Source organism: Callospermophilus lateralis, chromosome 1 (assembly GCF_048772815.1).
Source record: "Callospermophilus lateralis isolate mCalLat2 chromosome 1, mCalLat2.hap1, whole genome shotgun sequence".
NCBI lineage: Eukaryota > Metazoa > Chordata > Mammalia > Rodentia > Sciuridae > Callospermophilus > Callospermophilus lateralis.
This window is the reverse complement of record NC_135305.1, coordinates 93,687,839-93,709,526: the sequence shown is the minus strand read 5'-3', so window position 1 is coordinate 93,709,526 and position 21,688 is coordinate 93,687,839. Positions and strand designations below refer to the sequence as shown.

The 21,688-nt window shown below is 36.4% G+C and overlaps 1 pseudogene; it reads left to right on the top strand.

Moving 5' to 3' along the window:
• Window positions 1-822: 822 nt before the first annotated feature.
• Window positions 823-20,247, top strand: LOC143397660 (T-cell receptor gamma chain C region C10.5-like; annotated as a pseudogene).
• Window positions 20,248-21,688: the final 1,441 nt, after the last annotated feature.

Here is a 21,688-nt window from a genome sequence, read left to right as displayed (position 1 = left end):
AAGATGTGTTATTTCGACATACCAAGCATTCTTTCCATTAGGATCCAGCATGTGACTTTCCTTCAATTATTAATTGACAGGTCAGACTCAGTCTCCCTGAACAGAGGAAGGATCATGATATGAACTGTTAGACAATGGAGCATGCTGGGACCTGCAAAGCCATCCTGCATGTGACCTAAGACCTCCGCTTCTATGGTAGCTTCATTTCCCTGTACTGACTCCCACCTTCCACACATCCAGTTGTGTTTGAGTAGTGTCATGTGCAGTCAACATCCCCAGAGTCTTTTAATAAAGTAGGATCAATCTTATCAGATTTTCAGTTGATGTTTGCCCCAAAGTCAACTTACTGATGTAAGTGAAGGTGGTTCAGGCCATAATAAAGAAGATTTTTATCAGGACAAGATAATGGCGGCAGCAGCAACCTCAAAACTCTAAACTTCAGACAGACCTTTTGGTATAAGAAGACATTTTCATCTTGGGCTCTGCCTCCCCACCATGTATGTACTCAATCTGCTTCACTTCTGAGTTTTCCAGGTTCCTGGCTTCTCCTCTTCTGCAGAGGACCTGCACTTGGTGGCCACAGGGTGGTGCTAGAGAAGGGGGCAGAAGGAGAGAGGCAGGGGCTCCTCTCAGCCCAACCCCTTCTGGTAAACAGTTGGGCCGTCTTCTCAGGAATCTCCTCTGTTACTTCTCCTTGCCTGTGACTCATTCAGGAGGATAAGCTGTAAGTTACTTTTGGAGATATCACTACAATTTTGAGCAGGATTTGTTGGAAGGCCTTTCTTCTCCTCTTGTCATCTAGTCCTTTTCCTTGTAAGCCCCATGAAAGAAGGCATGCTGTGGATTCTGGCCCTACTTCTAGCCATCCTGCCTCCTGGTGAGTATGTGGCACAGATGCCAATGGGATGTTGTTTTCCCATAAAGAGGCCATAACAAAAAATTCCATTACCTCTTTGCCATTAATTTTTATTATTGTTACCATTCCAGGAAGTCACACATCTTCCAGTTTGGAGAGAAGAATGATGTTAGTCACAAATTCACCTGGATCACATGTGCCAATCACTTGTGATTTACGTGGAACAAATAAATTCATCTACTGGTACCAATTCAAGGAAGGCAAGGTCCCAAGATACCTTCTTTACCATAATTTTTTAAATTGCAAGGTTGTGGTGGACTCAGGAATCATTTCAGGGAAATATGATGCTTATAAAGGCCCAGATGGGAAATGTAAATTAGAAGTACGAAATGTGGAGGAAAGTGACTCTGCTGTGTATTACTGTGCCTACTGGACTCGCACAGTGGTTCAGACCTGCCTTTATCTGTACTCAAAATGTTGCTTTGTCTGCTCCTTGTACACAGATAGGGATCAGCCCTCATCCCATTTCCTGCCCCTGACCTCACTGTACTCTTTACAAAGGGAAACCATGAGCCCAAAGCCTAACAACCACTCTGTATCTATCCCAATCTCCTCTAAGAGTTATTTCCTGCCTCCATTTGCATCCTACGACCAAACTCCCATACTGCTATCTCTCATCCTTGGCCAAGCGTGTACACACACACAAACACAGAGGAATCTCCAGAAAGTTATTCAGTATTTAAAGAGAACAAAAATTTTTCTATCTGTAGACAACACAAAGTAGCATGAAAGACATTAGGCTACATGAAATAAAACAAGAATAGGGTTTATAACACAAGGTCCCACACTTAGCATTTGGATCTTCACACAGGATTTCTATCAGTCTGCTGCTGCTCTTACCACCCGCTGCATGGCCACCCCAAGCAGCCTGAGGTCTGGGTCCACCAGAATGGTTTCCTCTGGGACAACAGCAGGGAGACCCAGTTCGGGGGAATTTGCAGTTAAATCATTCAACCCCATGTTTCTCTTTTACTGGAAACCATGAGGGTTTTGATAAGAGTCTCCTAAATCCTTGCTAAAGACCAAGAAGGCCCACTTTGGCTCCTCCTGGACTGCATGCTGCCCAAGAATGGTTCATATATATATAGTTGTGGTTGAATACAATGCCTTTATTTTTTAATTTATTTTTATGTGGTGTTGAGGATTGAATCTAGGGCCTCACGTGTGCTAGATGAGGGCTCTACTTGCTGAGCCACAACCCCAGCACCCCCCAAGTACTTTTGATTTGTGTGCTTAACTTACATGAATATACCCTACACCATCTGGAGGAGAGTATTATACCAGAAAAACTAGTGGAGGAAAGGAAAAAAAAAGGTCCAGAAGAGTGTGTGTGGCTGCAGGTTTGGTGCAGAATATATAAAGTATTTAATAAGGATGATAGAAACAATTGAGAGAAATAGTTGTGAATACTGACAATAAAATCTAAAACCTATTTTTATAACACTATTGGTTGCAATAAATTTTTATCCCCCAAAGAAATATTTTCTTATACTTAGAAATCTGAAAAATTGTGAAAAAATAGAAAAAAAAACCAGAAAAATAAAACCTGCTATTTTCTCACCATCCCATTGCTCAACATCTACATTACATCTCTTTCTACTGATCATTTTGCTCTGCCAGTGTTGGCACAGCTGTCAATATCTAACACCACATTTCAGCTTTATGTCTATGGGAGGTGTAAATGATAGTGCCGTAATATACTTTTATCAAAAAATTCCATTAGCTTTATATTTGACCACCCAGTCACAAAACCAGGAAATTCCAAATACTGCCTCTAGAGACATGGGAAAGTGAACCTCAGTTGCAGTGCACAAGCCTGGCTCTCTCAGATTAGGAGCTCTCTCAGATTAGGAGCTCAGGGACTGGGTCTGGTCTGAGAGCCCAAGAACCCATAGCTTCCTTTCAGAGCCAAGCCCCCTCCTTCTATATCAACTGCTATCTCCTTGTGGCCATAGGCCTGACTACTACAAGATCCTGGGAGCAATTAGCAATCTTGAACCCACATTTTGCCTGGAGTCAGGGCTGGGTTTGTCTCTCCAAATATGATTGCATGTGTTCCTTGACTTATTTTTCCCAACACCCTGTCTTGAACCTAAAGGCACGACCAGTTCTGTGTCTTCAGAAAAAATTCGGAAGTCACAGAACTGGTCTTGCCTTTAGATTCAACCTATGCCCTGGGCCAATTCAGGCCTCTTCTTTTGGGAACACACATATACCACCTGATTCTCTAGGACCATGTCATAACCTGAAATTTCCATTGTATGAAGAGATTACCTACTACACCTGCCCAATTTTGAGGTTAAACAATCATAATGCACATTTCTTGAGAGCTTTCGATGTATCTATGACTATACTAAATACTTTGCTTACAGGATTACACTGACACACGAAGCAACTACCTGGCATCCTTTTCACAGAGTGGGAAAAGGAGGCAAAATAACTTGCTGGATACCAAAACAACTCTTTGTTATTTCAGGGTACTGAAAATCTCCCACATGACCACTGAGTGGCATGCTCCCACACGGCTCAGATAGAGTATGCATTTTTGGCAGGGACTGCTTTTCAGTGCTTTTCCTTGCTCTAAAGCAAGCAGCACATGTGTGTTCTATTCCTGCAAAGTGTCTTAATAAAGCCAAGATACATCAACAGAAATGACTGGATTATCTCCCAACATTCATTCCCACTAGGTGTACAGTATCTGACAAGTTACTTCAAATAACAGCTTTCAACATTTCTAAACTGAGGATATTGATACTTATCCCACTATACTATTATATATTTATAGTATATAAATATATATTATAGTGTATATACTGCAATATTTCTAGTGTAAAATTGCAGAAGAAAAGGGTATGTGGGTAATAGAATCATTTTTCCCCAAAACCCAGATGAAGACATGAATACTAGGGATGTCTTTAATATGCAGACAGTTAACACACTTACCTGATCTGCTCAGCTCATGTGGTGCAGCAAACCCCAGCACCACTCATAACTGAGAAAATCATGGAGAACTCAGGAAATCACCCAATCCTCCTCTTCTCTGAGACACCAGAACAGCCACACTCTCCAGCACTAATCTGAGACCTCAACTCTCAGGACCCTTCCTTTCTCACCTTCTCCCTGGGCAGCCAACCTGGCAGATGGATGCCACTCCTGAAAGCAGTCATCCTGTATCCACTCTAGGCTGTGAGTTACCGGCCCCCAATACTCCAGGAGAGAAGGAAGTCATTCTTTTTTGTACCTTCTTCAAATATTATTTGTTCATGGGAATCTCTCTTCTTTGCTTGCAGTTGGTCTAGGGCAGTGAAGCAACCAGAGCAATTTCCAGAGCAACAGATAAGAGTGCCAACATATATTGCAAGGATGGATGATTTTAATTTCTTTTTTTTATTTCACAGATTTTACACATTTCAATGAAAAGCTTCTGTTTCTTTTAAATGTGTCTACATGATAGACTGAATATTTTATCAATTTATGAATTTATAACAAATCATTTAAATAAACTATATACCAGTGCATATATGCACACTTAAATTTCCTATATTTTCAAAATAATCAAGGTCCTATTCTGTAACTCTAAGAAAAAAAACAACTACATAAACCTTTTATGGTAATAGTAGTTACCATTGAGTAGAGACTTAGCAAACTATGCCCCTTACTAACAACCCCAGTTTTGTATGTAAAGATTCATTGAAACACAGCCTTTCCCATTTGCCATATTGCCTATGGGTGCTTTTGTACTAGAGTGCCATAGGTGGGTAGTTGCAACAGACACCTGGAGCCTATAATATTTATTTATTTATTTATTTGTTTGTTTGTTTGTTTGTTTGTTTATTTATTTATTTATTATGAAGTATTTTTAAATGCTTTTTTGCAACTTTTATTTTATTCATTTATATTTATTTTTATGTGGTGCTGAGGATCGAAACAAGTGCCCTAAATGTGTTCGGCAAACACTCTACCACTGAGTCACAACCCCAGCCCCAGAAAGAATTTTTTTAAATCTGAGTCCTAGGGTCCATTAATAAATGATAATTACTTGATTTTTCTATGTTTTTCAATGTTTATCTGCCCCTTTGTTGAACATCCAACCTCCCAAAGTTAACTAAGTGAGTTTGGATAAATTATTTCACATACCTTTGATTCAATTTCTTTACTAAAAAATGATAATGCAATCATATTGACCAGCAAGAACTCTTTGAGATTTAGTGACTCAATAATACACATAACATTCTAACAAAAATGGATGAGGTCTAATGTTTAATAATTGAGGTATTCTATTGATTATGTGGGTTATTATTGCATATTAGAAAAATGAAATTATTTAGACTAATACTCAAAGTGTGGTTTGAGAACCAGCAGCAGCTGTTTGCCCTAATAACTTCTTAAACATGCAGAAATTTAATTCTACCTCAGAGTAACTGAGCCAGAATCTCATTTTACCACATTCACAGGTTACAGCAACCTACTTTGCAGTTGAGGAACAGGGGTTAAATGCCAGGAGGTTCAAGGGATAGACTTCACAGTCCAGGACAACTAGGAACTCACCTCATTCAGATTATTCAAACTCTTCAATTTGTCTAATGTCATCTTAAATTTCTTGATAGAAAAATGTATTGATGTTTGTCATCTCTGAAGCTGATACACATGACAAATTCCAAATTAATTAAAAACAGTATATTTCATTTTCCACTTATTTGAATGTTTACATTCATAAATAAAATTCATAGTAAATTCAGTGCAAAGTATTGAAAGAAAAAGTTATTACGTAGAAATGCTCAGACAAAAACAAATATAGAGGGAATTTGTTGCAAGAAGACTGACTCTATAGAACTATTAAGGAGAATGTTGGTGAGGCAAAACAATTATATGGTTCAAAAACTTGGACCTACAAAAAGAAGTAAGAAGCATTAGATATAAAATCAAGTGCAGATAAAATGTAATATTTTCAATCTTTTAATATTTCTAATAAAGAACTTGACAGTTTTTTTCCTTCAACAGCCATATAGTAAATATTTTTGTTTTGGGAATCCCATGCCTTCTGTCCCATCTGCTCATCCCCCTTGATTCAGAACAACATCCTGGTCATTTTTAGGTATTGAGAGTCTTGGAGCTACTGACAAAGGGTAGGAGGAGGATGTCTGTATGGAGATCACCTAGTAAATGGACACAGCCAGACTGTGTTTGGTTCTCCAGATCATGAATCTCAGGTGCTCGGCAATGGTGGTTCCCATGTGAAATACAGAAGTACAGGATGGGAGTGGGGCTACCATAATCCTTCACACCAAACTCGTTGAGGTCCCTCTCCAGAAGGGCATTGGGAATTGGTACCAACTGAAAGAAGGGGAGCCCCAGAGGGAAATCCTTTATGGCTCAGCAAAGAATTACAAGCAAGACAAGCTCAACTCCCACTTGGAGACAGATGCAAGAAAAGATGGTATCTTTTACCTGTCAATAATGTTGTCACATCTGATGAAGCCACATAACTATTGTGCCTGCTGGGATCTCACAAAGTCAGAGCACGCCTATAATCCCAGCAGTTTAGAAGGCGGAGGCAGGAGTATTGCAAGTTCAAAGCCAGCCTCAGTGAATTATCAAGGCCCTAAGCAACTTAGCAGGAACCTGTGTCTAAATAAAATATTTTATAAAGGGCTGGGGGATGTGGCTCAGTAATTAAGGGATAGGTTCAGTACCTGGGTAAGGAAAAAAAAGAGGGGTGGTTTTACAAGAACTTCTTATTATAATCCCTCAGCTGGGTTCATAATTATGCAACCACATGGACACTGCCATGCTGTTATTCCCAGGTTCACAGGTATTAGAACAAGGAGGTTCCTCAAGTTATATTTAGTCCAATGTCCCCACTTCAAATGAGGAACCAGGCACCTGGAGAGGGCAAAGGCTAAATGGTTTGTCTGAAGCTACTGAACCTCAAAGGCAGGTACACGCCTACCTTTCATATTCTTACTCCAGTGCCTCTTCCTGCCTCTCTCGTGAAAAATGCTGTTTTCTTTTGTTCTTAGTAACATAGCATTTCTTTTAAAAAGAATCTAAGACAACTCAGTCTTTTCTTCTCTGTGATGGCCTGGATCCCAACCAGGTTTTATGTAGGTAAAGTATGTGACTATCACACTCTTCAGAAGGTGATGAAGGTCAGCAGAGGATGGACTCCATGCTCCATTGACCCCCATAGTGCTCTCTCCTGGCCACTTACTGCCCTTCATTTTTGTAAATTTCTCCCTTGTCTGAAATCCCAACACTGGAACAGTTTCCTTGTCATAGTCTTCAACCAAAAGGACATGTGAGTGGCAGTGATTGATGATTTCATAAACATATATGTAAATTGTTTGTGAGTTCCCAGAGGACCCGCTGACCCAAAGCCCAGATTTCCTGCACTTCACTGTGAACCCTGGGACCTGTTGGGGATCACACACTTCATTCAAATTTTGCTGTCTCTGGTCTGCTTTCTGTTTTGTTAGAGTGCTCAGGATTTTCCATGTTGCAAATCTCACTAGCTACACCTTGGAAATAAGAACACCTAGATCAAAAAATAAAATAAAATGTTGTAGTAATTCTGATTTGAAGTACAGGAAATTTGCATATGAATTAGATAGTATAGGTCAGTTTATGACAGTAGGTTTCTTTTCAAAAGTGTACATCTCTTGGGCTGAGGTTGTGGCTCAGTGGTAGAGTGCTTTCCTAGCATGTACAAGGTCCTGGGTTCAATCCTCAACACCACATAAAAATTAAAAAAATAAAGGTATTATGTCCAACTGAAACTAAAAGAAAATATAAAAAATATCTCTCTCTCTGTGTGTGTATAGGTTTTATCATAGGTCTTTGATATAACTTATATTGTGCTTTTTATATAGTTCTTGTATTTTCTTGTAAATTTTTAAGAGATTTATAATTCATTACTTATTCTATTGTAATTTATTTCTTTGTTTATATAAAAGATGCTTTTTTCTTTTGTAATTTATTTTTTAATTCCTTAATGATTCTGAATATACAGAAAATTCTTAAGACACCTGATATATCTTTTTCTTGCATTGGAATAAGGAAAAATCAGAGACAAAAAGGGATGGCATGGGCCTCAGTCACATGTGGTAAAAGAGCCAGGTGCAATCTACAATTCCAATATAAAATAACTTGGAATTCTCCATTTACATAATTTTTCCAATAAATAAATGCAAAGATTTAAAAACATTTTTTGAAACATAATTTTCAGACAGTGCTCTTTTTCCTTCCGACTGGGAGGCTATAAGCTGCTATGAATGGATAGTTGTACTCCATGATCACATTAATTCCTGTCCCTTGGGAGCACAGGCCATGTCTGCTCATGGAAGTTAGGCCAGGACAAGGTGGGCCTGGAGTGGACATAAGATTGCAGAAATGCCCCCATGAATCTTCTGCTTTCCACTTATCAGAAAACTGGAATTATTTCTTATATTCCAATTTTAATGAGGAATCTATAATTTTATGGGAGATAATATTCTACAAGTTTATCCTTATTCCAGGAGAAATAAGAAGTCATCACATAATTTATTTTTTATTTGGCTTTGCCCCAAAAAAAAACAAAAAAAACATGATGCCAAATGGTAAATGATAAATGTGGGTTTTTTGAAAACAGAGACATTGGATCACAGCTCTCAAATGGGTTGGAATATTTGCATTTTTGGCTACTAAACAGCTTCCTCCTTTCAGAAACATATTCCCAAATTGCTAACAGAAAAGCCTTGGTGATTTTGAGAACAGAAGATTGGTTCCTTTGATGCACTCTGAGTACTTTTAACATAACTGAACACATGGAAATCAAAAAGAAAAAAAAAAGACTTAATTCAATTTAATTCTTGGAAAACTTTTCTTGGTACTTTAGAAAGGTGGTTTCTTAATTTTCACTTATTATTTATTGAACCCAGGGACCCTTAAACACTGAGCCACATCCCTACCCTTTTTATTTTTTATTTTGAGACAGGATCCCACTAAGTTTCTTAGGGCCTCACTAAGTTGCTGAGGCTGGCTCTTAACTTGCAATCCTCTTGCCTCAACTTCCAGAGCTCCCTGGATTCCAGAAAGGTGGTTCTTTGACCTGTAGGCCTAGCTTTCTTTTTTTCCTTCTCCAACATTTTTCATTTTCCTTTGTCAATTTCCAGTGATTTAACCAAAATGGAAAACAATTTATAAGATCAATTCATGAGAAAACTTACAAATAATCAGATGATACAAAAATCTATATTCAAGAACTTTCAAAGAAAGCCAGAAGGCATAGTTGCTAAAGTGCTGGTGGCGTCATGAAGCTTGAGAGAAAGCTGAGATTTTTTTAAGACAATTTGGCCAGTGTCATACTGCAAGCTGTATCAGAATATTTGCAGGAGAGAATAAATTCATAGCAACTCTTATTGTTAAGTAACTTTTTCTATTTTTTAAAAAATTTTGTATTAGTTGCTCAAAACATTACAATGATCTTGACATATCATACATTTGATTCAAATGGGGTACATAATCTTATTTTTCCACGTGTACAGATTGCAAGACAGAAAATGAATGGGCGTACTTTAGAAAAATCAACTTGAAATCAACCTTATCTGTCTCTGTCTCATTCTTGTCCTCAGAACATGAAGGATCCTTCTGTAGGTCTAGGCTGCTGGATATGGAAACAAAATCGCTTTGTAGATGGTTTTTTCTCTTCCTTGTCAGAAAATGGATTGATATGATTGAAAAAATCATATTGCCTGTAGATGGCCCATATTACTGAAATTTATTTGTTTCACAAACTACCCAAAGCCAAGGTTTTGTATTCTCATTTGTTCATCCACTCTCTCTCCAAACATGTACTGAAGATAGCTTTGGTGTTGAATGGTGGAGATAAAAGGGTAGATAACACACAGGTTCAATACTAAAGATTCCTGGCCCATAGTTGAGTGTTATTAGATTTTGCCTTGATTGGGCCTCACTGTCATCTTTTGTAGTTTGTTGAAGATCCTGGGTTGACCTCTTTTCCTTTCTGAATTTGTGTGGAACTTATTACTTATAAATTCCACATAAGCAGTATGCAGATTTCTTGGAAAATTGGAATGGAACCACCATTTGACCCAGCTATCCCTCTCCTCGGTTTATACCCAAAGGACTTAAAAACAGCATACTACAGGGACACAGCCACATCAGTGCTTATGCAGCACAACTCACAATAGCTAAACTGTGGAACCAAATTACTTGTCCTTCAGTAGATGAATGGATAAAAAAATGTGGCATATACACAATGTAATATTACTCAGAAATGAAAGAAAATAAAATCATGACATTTGCAGGTAAGTAAATGGAGTTAGAAAAGATAATGCTAAGTGAAGTTAGCCAATCCCAAAAAACCAAATGCCAATGTTTTCTTTTATATAAGGAGGCTGATTCATCCTGGGATAGGGAGCCTAGCATGGGAGGAATAGATGAACTCTATATAAGGCAGAGGAGTTGGAAGGGAAGGGAGGGGGGCATGGGTTTATTAATGATAGGGGAATGTGTTGATCATTATCATCATCCAAAGTACAGGTATGAAGACAGAATTGGTGTAAATATACTGTGTATACAACCAGAGATATGAAAAATTGTGCTCTATATGTGTAATAAGAATTGTAATGCATTCCACTGTCATATATAAATTAAAAATAAATAAATAAATAAATAAATAAATAAATAAATAAATAAATACATACATTACACATTCAGGATGACCATCCTAATTCAAATATCAGAAATTAAAAAAATAAGACTTTAAAATGAAACACCTGTGTTTCTAGATATTTTGAGGAAGTGATATTAATATTGGACAGGTGGTATTACATTTGGCTGAAGAAACTGATGAAAATGGCCCAATATCATCCCATTACAAAGAAAAAATAATATTAGGTAATTTGTTTTGTGGGCCCAACATCATGCTAAAGAGTTTCAATGCCTCTGTCATCACTCAACAACCCTATATAAGAAAACTTCTCATTTCCTTTTCACAGTGAGAACTAAAGAAGTTCAGTTACTTCCTAGTCACAAGACCAGGAAATGTGGCAACTTTGGAGATTCAGTGAGACTCACCTGAATCTGGACCATTATATGATTTTGCCAAATTAGTCCTGTTAATAATATTCTGAAGATTTCCTCTTCTTTAAGTTGTCTTTACTTGGGCAATTTGACTACTTAGTAACAGATCACAATTTATATTATTACTCATGCATGAACCCAATGTTTCTGCTTCTAATCATGGCACTGAATTTACTCCTCTCTCCCCAAAAGATATCATTAAAATCATAATGATTATGCTTTTATTATATACTCAAGAAGTGAATCTTAGTAAACTTCTATAGAATGACAAATGATTTTGACACCATTCCCCTCAAGTTTCTTTATGTGTTGACATCAAATTTTCTAGAAATACTGAATCTTGTAAGAGAACTACAGCAGCTGTGTTGAATAATATTCCTCACTGGTATAGTTCAGACCTGCTTTAACAGCTGTAAAAGGTACGATAATACCCACAGGTTAGGATCCTCTGATGAGCAGTTTCCATGCTCTAGATACCTTAGTGTGTATTTTCAAGTCGAAAGGAGCAGTTCTTTCAGCAAGGGATTTTTTAAGAGATCATCATTATGCATTTCCATTCTGGAAGAGCTCATCAAAGCTCTTATCACTGGGAACTGGACTGTAAAAAGAAGATTGTAAAAATCTAGATGTTCATCCTTCTACACATATAAATCACAAAATACTAATAAATTATGTTGAATATATGTTTATTAAGTATTTAACTATATGATTACTATGATTGGTTGTCTTTAAAACTAAAGAAATAGTAAATATCAGTTTCTACTTATAATGTGTACTTTCTTAATTGATTGGTCTACAAAGTTAAAAATTATATTGACACAAATACCAGTTGAGAAACAATACTTTTTTTTTAACCTTTACATTTCATTAGGAATTTTGTCCATGCTTCACCTGGATTAAAAACATGCATTACTTGACAATATTCTATGTCATCTCAGATCTGAGTGTCTATTGGGAAACCTCATATGGTGGTATCCCTGGTTATTATCTCTTCATGAAACAAAAGCAAGGCATTTTCCTATTAATTATTATTTTATAAATTTGTAAAATAGTATAAATTATACAGACATCAACCCAAGTAATATTTACTAATCTATATTAGACTTTTTATTTGGTTTATTTGTTTTACCAGTGCTGTTTCCAAAAACAGCATTAACTGACATTTATTTTAGGTTCATATCTTCTCCATGTTGGCTTTTGGGGTCAGAGAACTGGAAGACCATTTTTCATGGAAGAGGCTGCACAAAAGCTGTACTATGAGGCCCCTGTATTGCCTGCCTTTTTCCCCTGTTTTACCATAAGGTAATCCACATATTTGGTTATTTTTGGAAAGAAAGCCACTTATATTCTTGTACTTTCTTTATGTTTAAATTCAGCATGTCTTCATCTCTATCACAGAAATAATATTTGCATCCATGTTCTGATCCAGATTGGTTCATGCAGATAACACATGGAGACCTGAGATGGCTTTGAGGGTCAGGTCTCCTGTGACTTTTCTGGTCACTCTGCCTTGAAGAGTCAAGCCACCAGTTGGAAGATACTCTTTAGCATGAGCTGAACAAAAAACATTTGAGACTGAACATTCTCTCAAAAGCTGGAATTCATGTGTCTTGCTACTACTGATGGGAAAATTATGTTGTACAACACAAGGAAAGCATTTCTACTCATTGACTGCTGATAGTGCTGTTGATTCCACTGACACTCTTGATTCTCTTAAGATAATTAAAGACTGATTTGCTCAGTCAGAAATCCTGTTGTGAGCAAAATTAACTAGGACCAGAACACTGGTATCTTAAGAATTCTAGGCCATGATGTTAGAACTAGAATTTGAAGAACTCAGGGAAACCAAACTCATCTAATGTTTTTGGTATGGGTAGAATCACTGTGGAATTATAATGAGATTGTCTTCAGTGGTAGAACCAAACTTGTTGTCACAGGTGAATATCAAAAGCATACAACATTTCCAAGGTAAAGGAAGGAAGACATGAAATGCTTCTACTGGAATAATAGTAAGAATGTTGGGAGAAAAGAGGAGAGTGATGGATGGGAGTTTAGTGTGGAAATCTTAGGAGAGATTTTAAAACAAATTCTTAACTCACGTAGGTGATAGCCAACATCCTATACTATGATAGGATTTTTCTTTGTGGACATGTGAACTTCTTTAAAGTGCTCTTATATAATGATATTATTTAAGTGTTGAATAGTGGGACAAATTTTATTATTACATGTAAGACAGTGATAGACTCAGGGAGTAGACACGTTCCCTTTTCTTGTGGTTAAAACTGTTGGGGAAGAGAAAGAACTTTGCAGGTAGATTCACCTGGATCTCTGTTTGGCTCAGAGCTTAATGAGGTTTGGTAATCATTTTGGCTTCAGTTTCCTAATTTAGAATAAGAGATAACAATATGAACCCAATAAGGTTATGTGAAAACTGAATCAGATAATGAGAAGACAGTTGTTGGCACATGGCCCAACACATAATAGGTGCTCAGTACATTTTTCTTAAATTCAAAGGTAAGGTGAGTATCGTCTCCACTATAGAGAGATTATTTTATTCAATATTATTTACTACAGGATAGAAATTCTCTAGATGATTCAAGTATACTTCTAACTGATCAAATGGAAGGTACTTTAGCATTCACTCACAGGAAAAAAAATGAAGGTTTTTGTTTGTTTGTTTGTTTGTTTTGGAGGATTTTTTTCATTTGCTAATAAAAATAACACTAAAATGTGTTTAAAGTTTTTCTGTTTAAAGAATGTCTAACATGCTTGGAAGTTTAAACATTTATTTCAATTGAGCATATCTCCTACATCAATAATAGTTTGTCCTATAATTTATAGCCAATAAGATTACTCTTTTGCCAATATTTGTTAGAAAAGAAATTTAAATTCATACAGAAAATAGTTAACTATGAAATCATTGGAATCTTTTCAGAAATCTAAAATGCATACTAAATATGAAATAGCTTTCACAATTATTTGATGAAAGAAAACAAAACAAAACCTATATTGAAGAAAAGTCTCCCTGTAGTTTTGAAATATAACTTCAATAGTTAATTCAGTCAATATTTGGTAAACATGGAATTTATTTCACTGGATCTTAAAATACAAAGTAGGCAGTATCATTAGGCAAATGCATATACAAAAATGAATTGAATAGGCATACTGATTTTTTAAATTAAAAAATTAGGTAATAGCCATTTTATTTGTTATTCAAATAAAATAGGATTTCTGCCATTTTATGTATTGTGAAAATAAATTTGGCCTTGAAAACACTCTTGTACAGATATTTAAATATAATGCTTTAAAATAGCATGTAATATAAGAATCCAGACCATAGATACTAACTGTATAATAAAATACACTATTTAATGCTTAGTCAACTGTTACTAAGAAAGTTATGTAAGTTCAAGATTCATTTTATCCTGAAAAGCATAAAATTTATACTGTCAGGGAAAGAGGCACCAGGTAATAAAGGAAAAGTTTTCCAATCATCATTTGAGTTTTAATTTTTTCTTATTTTTATAGTGAAACAGTAGATTTCCCTTGAAGAACCACACTTTTCATCTAAGTCCCTTAGATGAAAATTAGAGTACTTAACATATTAACTTTGACTAAAATCATACAAATATAATTCACAATTAAAGTGACAGTGCATTATAACAAACATAAAAGAAAACCTACCTCCTGACCCTTACTCATTTGAGAAATAAGATAAATAGGGTGCATTCCAGAATCAGCTAAATGAATGAGTTGCATAGAATCACAGAGCATGAGTCTGTGAGTTACATGTCCAAAGAACAGAAGAGACAAAGAATGGGCAAGAGAAGTACTTTAGAAGGGAGCACAGAGCCTCATCTAGAGAGATCACTAAAGTAGCCTGACTGTCTTCCCCTCCCCTGAATTATACCTTGACAAAATGTTCCACTATCAGAAAATAAAAGAGAGAAAAAAATACGTGAAGTTATGAACATAGAAAGCCTTGTTCATGAACAGTTAGAAATCATACCCTCCTTAGTATGTGGAGAAAGAATAAAGATCAAGTTTCCATCCAGGCTTTGACACACTCCATGACTGTGACTTTTAACAAGTTACTTAACTTCTTTGCATATCTGTTAAGTAAGGACAATAATAAATACTTTGCAACCTCTGGGTGATGAAAGGCCATGGTGAACACTATTTCAATGGCAACTTGTTCTCCTATTGATATGTGCCAAGTTATTGCAAAACAAGCAATATTTGTGTTTCTCCAATTATTCTTGCAAATTGATACTCTTTTTAATTGATATTCCATTTCCTTCACAGAAAAAAAAAATCTCTAATGCAGACACTTCCCCAAAGCCCACATTTTTCTTCCTCCAGTTGCTAAAATAAATCATCATAAATCTGGGACATATCTTTGTCTTCTTGAGAACTTTTTCCCTGATGTTATTACAGTATTTTGGAAAGAAAAAGAAGGGTAGAAGATTCTGAAAGCCGAGCAGGGAAATACCATGAAGACTAAAGATACATACATGAAGATGAGCTGGCTAAATGTGACTGGAGGGTCAATGGATAAAGAGCATAAGTGTATTGTTAAACATGAGAAAAATGAAGGAGGAGATGATCAAGAGATTCTCTTTCCTGCAATTAAGAAAGGTATGTGCATCTTAAATGTAAATATAAATTTCCATAAAAATATTTTAAAGGGAATTGTCCACATTTTCAATCAAGTAATTATGAAAAACAAGTGTAAATCTTTCCTAAAAATCATATTTCATGTTAGCATAAATTGCCTATTATTTTCCTTATTAAAGTAAACATAGAAAAGTTTGCCTTAAGCTTTTTCAACTTTCGTTTTCTAATATTTAAAATATTAGAATCACAGAGTGTATTTTTAGAATTTTATGTATATTGAATAAAATAACATATATGGAAGCATGTAGCAAAATGTTAAATGCTGAAAAGTAGTTTCCACTTTTTGATGATTTTATTTGATTTAGAAATCAGAACAATTACATGACTTTAAGAAATGTTCTACCATCTAGGCAAGTCACAGACTTCGGTCTTGCCATGCACAAAGTTTAATCTACAAAGAAGGAATGCTTGGTTACAAAAATGCTGCTCAGACAAGAGTTGGAACATAGTTCAAAGAGCAAAAAATAAAAATAAAAAAGAAATGACCTTGGCCACTGAATTTTGTGGTGGCTGAGTTGTTCTGATTTTTATTTTATATTTCACTGTTAGACAATATTTTCTAACTTATGGTTGAATGAAGCTAATATGTATGAAGAGACTCCATTTCTCTGTGATGCATATATTTCTTGCCATTGGTAAATGCACCTACATAAATATTTCCTGTTTTGCTAGCATACCTCAGGCCTGAGTTGGAATGTGATGAATAGTCTAGGATTAGTGCCCACAGTAGAAAGTGCTGCAGTCTATAGAGAATCTTCTTTCCCTGTTACTTAGAACCACATATGACTCAGGCATGATGTCCCAAAGGAATCCTTTGGATGCAGTGAGTTACACATCCACACAGCTGAGCAGAGGCATGATTGCATAGAAGCCTTGCAGTGGTCCAGTGACTCACTGTGTGTTCACAGTCCTGAGTGTTAAACGGCAGTTGGAATGCCCTACTGGGCATGGGAAGCAATCTTTTTATAATTTTCCCAGTGGCTAAAATTCCCTTTGTGTCAGTGAGGAACACACACATATCAAACTGGGTAAAGTCCTTTGACATGCACTATCCAGATTTCCCAAGTAAGACTACTTTCTGTAATGATCAATGAGGTCTGAATAGTTGTCTGATTTTCCCTAGAGCTATAAACAAGATCAACTATAATACTTTCAGCAGAAAAAAGATAGATTATGGATTCAGGTATTTATATATTTACTTATAGCCTTTCCTCGAACAAACTAAAGTAAGAATGCAAAGGCAGGTCCAATTTTCTATTTTCCTTGCTGAGAAACAGAGAGGAGACAAATATGTAAAGCACAAGGTTAATTTAACCACTGTGCTTACATGCCCAATTAGGTTCAGATTTTTCTAGTGATTAGGGAAAAATACAAAGAATAGTAAGTTCCTTGGTGATGTATATTATTCAGAAGAGAGGTTCTAGTTAAATAATGATTTACTAGCCTCTAAATTTTAAAACAAATTCCATTCATGGGGTTCCTGTTACTCCAGAGCTAAGGAGGGAGCTTCTGTCCTTATTGTTGTTCTATAGCACTTTTGTAGTCTTGATTCTTGATTTTTTTATAAACATAACACATGGAAGCACAAATGAATGAAGTGATTATTCTTAAGGTAGATAAAGTTAATCAGTTCCAAATTTGCAACCAACATTTATTTAGACAATTTAGGAAACAGAAACTTTATTATCAGAGACTGTTTTATTATTTTTAATAAATAGATGATAGATGCTATCATTATTATCTTTTAGTGAATAAAGTCACTTTAAGGGAAAAACATGCTTTCAAGATCCAAAAGTCAGTTCTTGAAAATATTTCAAATCCAAACATGAGCGTGTTCAAATTTATATCTTGGGCCTTACTCCAAAAAAGTCTATACCCCAACTCCATATTTAAAAGTACAAACAGAAAACTCAGTGGTCAATTAAATTTCATACTGGAAGTGAGCTCATATGAACAAGAATACATCTAGAAGAAAAATAATGAATAGACACAACCATTGTGACTGTTTTTTATCAGTTTAAAAATATATAATATTTGTAACTTTCTTTCTTTTTTAAAAATTGCATATATGTGTACTCATATATATTCACACAATTATATACATACATATGGATGTATACACATATATATGCATGTATATGTGTGTGTATGTGTGTGTATATATATGTGAGTGTATATATATATATACATACATGGGGCAAGCATGATACAAGTTACTTCTAAATTTGTTTATTTATTTTTAGTCTTTTGCTAGATGCTAAGAACACAAGTGCTAAAAAATGTCACATAGTCATTTTACACACAAGGCCTTGGGTAGGGTTCTACATGCACTTTTGTTCTTAATCCTCAGAAAACTTCTATGCTGTGACTCAACTATGTTTCTCTCATTTTACAGATGTTGACAATGAGCTTAAATTAATGAAGTATTTTGCCCATGCCACATGACTATAGCAGGTGTGTCAACTCAAGCCATCATATAGAGTTCATACCCTTACTCAGTTCCCTATTCTTTTTCTAAAGAGAGTCCTAAAACAAGACATTCCAAAGCCAAGGCTCTGAGACTCCATGGCCATATGGTAGTAAGGGTTCAGAACACCACAGACTTCACTGTACCTCTATTCTCTCAGTGACCAGTTACATAAAAGTGGGTGAGTGACTTCCATTCTGCAAGTAGTTCTTTGATCATTTTCCAGTTGACAATAATTAAACTAAACTCAGAACTATTGGAGAGGCATAGATCCAGATGTGAAATATCTAGAACAGGTTCTTTTTAACAGGTTCTGAATAAGTACCAGTTTCTAGTTCTTTTTACCTACACATGTGCAAAAAACCTGGTGATCATTCTCCTGTTTCTTATTTCCCTGGATCTCTGGACCTCAGTTGCCATTCCAGAAGAGCAGAAGCTGTAACTGCTCATCTAGCAGAGAACATGATGTCATAAGCACATTTCTCGAGGGCCCTTTCTTCACCAATATCTAGTTTTGTTCAGTTCTGAGTCTACAAAGATGGAACTTGTAAAAATTGAATTTTCCACAAGAATTGTCCTGGCTTTGTAACCCGTTGAAGAGCCACTGTGACTTACTACCATTGTATTAAAATAGTAATTGAGATAACACATTTCTTACCAAACTTCAAAGGACATCAGTGGCAATTATCCCAAAACTATCACAGCTAAGATGAGAGATATATGTAAAACATATGTGAATGAGCCACAGCTACCATACATCGCTGGAGATTTTCAATAATCAATTTCTTCTAGTGCCCTCTTATTTAAAATCTCTCACCCACTCTACTGGGAAAACCACCAAATTTTCTTGGGTTGTACAGTTCCTATATATCTCATTTCATTCTCTACATGCAAAGCCCAGAGGCTTGAAATAAACAAGCTAACTAGTACTTAAGCTTAACCTCTGGGATGTTGGCTGTACTTCCATACTGCAGAATCGCAGGGTAGATGAGAGTGTATTCTTTAACATCATGTGGCTGTGATCATGACCTGGGCCAGTCACTTCAAAAATGCATGCAACAAGCAAATTCCTTCTTTCTTTTTTTATGATTTAAATTTTTATTTTGATATTGCTATGAATTTATATGCAGTGGTAAGAAATAATAGAGAGGTCCCATGTTCCCTTTATCTAGTTTCACTAATAATAAGTTTTATAAAACTGTAATACAGTATAAAAACAGAGTATAGACTTTGACATGGTCAAGATACATTTCCATCACCACTAGTATCTCCCATGTTGCCCTTTAATCTCTGCCTGCTTCCTTCCTGTCCACTACCATTAACCTTCTTAATTCCTGAAAACCCATCTCTCCTTCATTCCTATAACTTTGTCATTTCAAGAATAGGATCACATAGTCTGTAACCTTTTTAGAGTTAGCATAATTTTATGCATATTGATCTAGGTTGTTGCATGAAAATTACTTCTTTCTCTGTCCTCACTTCATCTGTAAAATGAGGATGAAAATAAACTGTTTCTTGCTGCTATGGAATCTTACAAAATTAAATATCACTAAAGCTTTTTATACAAAATTCTCAGCATACTATTTGACATTTTGTTAGTGGATAGTGAATATTATCTATTTTATTTACTTAGAGACATATTGAGGGTGAAGAGAATCTAAAATGTAGTTTCAGACATACATTTGTCTTTCACTGGACTCAAACATTAAAAGCAAAACCTTACTTTTAGTATTATGAAGTTTCTAAGTGAGTATGGCAGAGCTTGTTAATGGACTTGACTTGCAAGCTGAGCCTTGCACTGGGTGGTTTGGGTGTGAGTGGTAGATGTTGACCTTTGGGGTTTGGTGGGGGTGGTGTCCCTTCAGTGTAGGTCACCAAAAATAAACATCTGTGGCACCCTCCCCCATGAGGAGTCCTTTCCTGTCAAAGACGGGTGAAACTAATTGCCTGACCTCTCTTAGATGCACTGAGGCTGCAGCTCACATACATCTCTGCCTACTGGACCTACCTCCTCCTGCTGCTCAAGAGTGTGGTCTACTTGGCCATCATCACCTTCTGTTTGCTCAGAAGAACAGCTGTTGGTGGCAATGGGAAGAGCTCCTAACAGATGGTGGCACAATACAGTCATCTTCTCAAGCAGATTCTTGTCTTGAACAGAATCTGCTGAGGACCTGGTCAGCTTGCTGCTTGGTTCAGAATTCTTCAGTTTTCACATGTAATATTCTGTCATTATTGCATGAAGGTTTTTCAAACCAGTGAGCCAACTCAGGTACTTTACTTTCTAACAAGGAGCCCTTGGTGGCCCATGGCCTCTGGTACCCACAGTCTTTATTAGCCCTTCTAGTCAAATAATCATCAAAGCCTTGATGGGGACAGCAGTAGCTTCTAGCCTTAGGTGTGTAGAGTGATGAGAAAATGGGAGAGCGGTGACTGAGATTGGGGGTCTCTGATGATTTCATGACTGTGCCGTGCCTACTGCCTAGGGAAGTTTATGTGCAAGAACACAGATTGCCTAGTTACTATGTTAAAGACCAACCCAAAAAGACTCTGTGCAAGAGTCTATCAACTTTGACCTTGATCTCAGGTACATAGCTCCCAGATATAGATGACTTCACATAAGATGACCACAGTGTTTTACCAGCTGCACTACATCTAAGCCTCTCCCCTTAATAGTAAATTCAAACAATGGACCTCTTTGAGTGCTACACAAAACTCCTAACGGTGCAACTGTGGAAAAGCTACATTGATGTTTGTAGTCCTACAACTTTCTTGAGCACAAAAACAAGGTTTGCATAGTCTTTAACTCGATAATGAGACATATATAGATAAAGATTGCTGGCATAACTCTTCAGTCACTGCTTCTCCATCAGAGAGCAATACTCCACCTGAACCCAGCTATCTTCATATATGTGTGTGTGTCATTTTTCTAATCGCCCATTGCCCTGTGCCAGCACCCCAAGTTTGGTTGTGCTGGCAGCAGCACTTAGGGTTTTGTAACCTGAAACCACTAAATGCCTTTCCTTTTACACACCCAAAAGCAGCTTCTTTGCTTCTTTTTCATAATGGATACAATAAATATTAACAATTTATTTGGGATCATGTGCATTTTAAATTGATGAAATTAAATTGAAAGTCCAAAGTGAGAAGCAGCATGTCAGCTAGACATGACCTCAAGCTTTTGTTGTTAACAGGGATCCAACACCAGTTTCCAATTCTGTCCCAGGGATGGGGGTCGTGGACTTTCCTTGGGGCACTGACTCAAGGGCCAAATGCAGACACATTTCTGCTCTTTTAAAGATCATAGATTCAATTTCATTTGATTGAAGACATTCACTTGAAAATAGGAAAAAGTCTAATGTGACTCGGCACTGTGTGTGTTCCGCTCTGTGTTGAAGTCTCACAAGCAGCATGTTTCCTGGTGCACACTGTAAATGCTGCACTAAATCCCAATGGGCAGCGAAACAGAGGATTTGAATCACTGGACCCAGAGGGCTTGGATTTCAATTCTGGGTCCAGAATGTAGTATCTGGATGACCTCAGAGTCT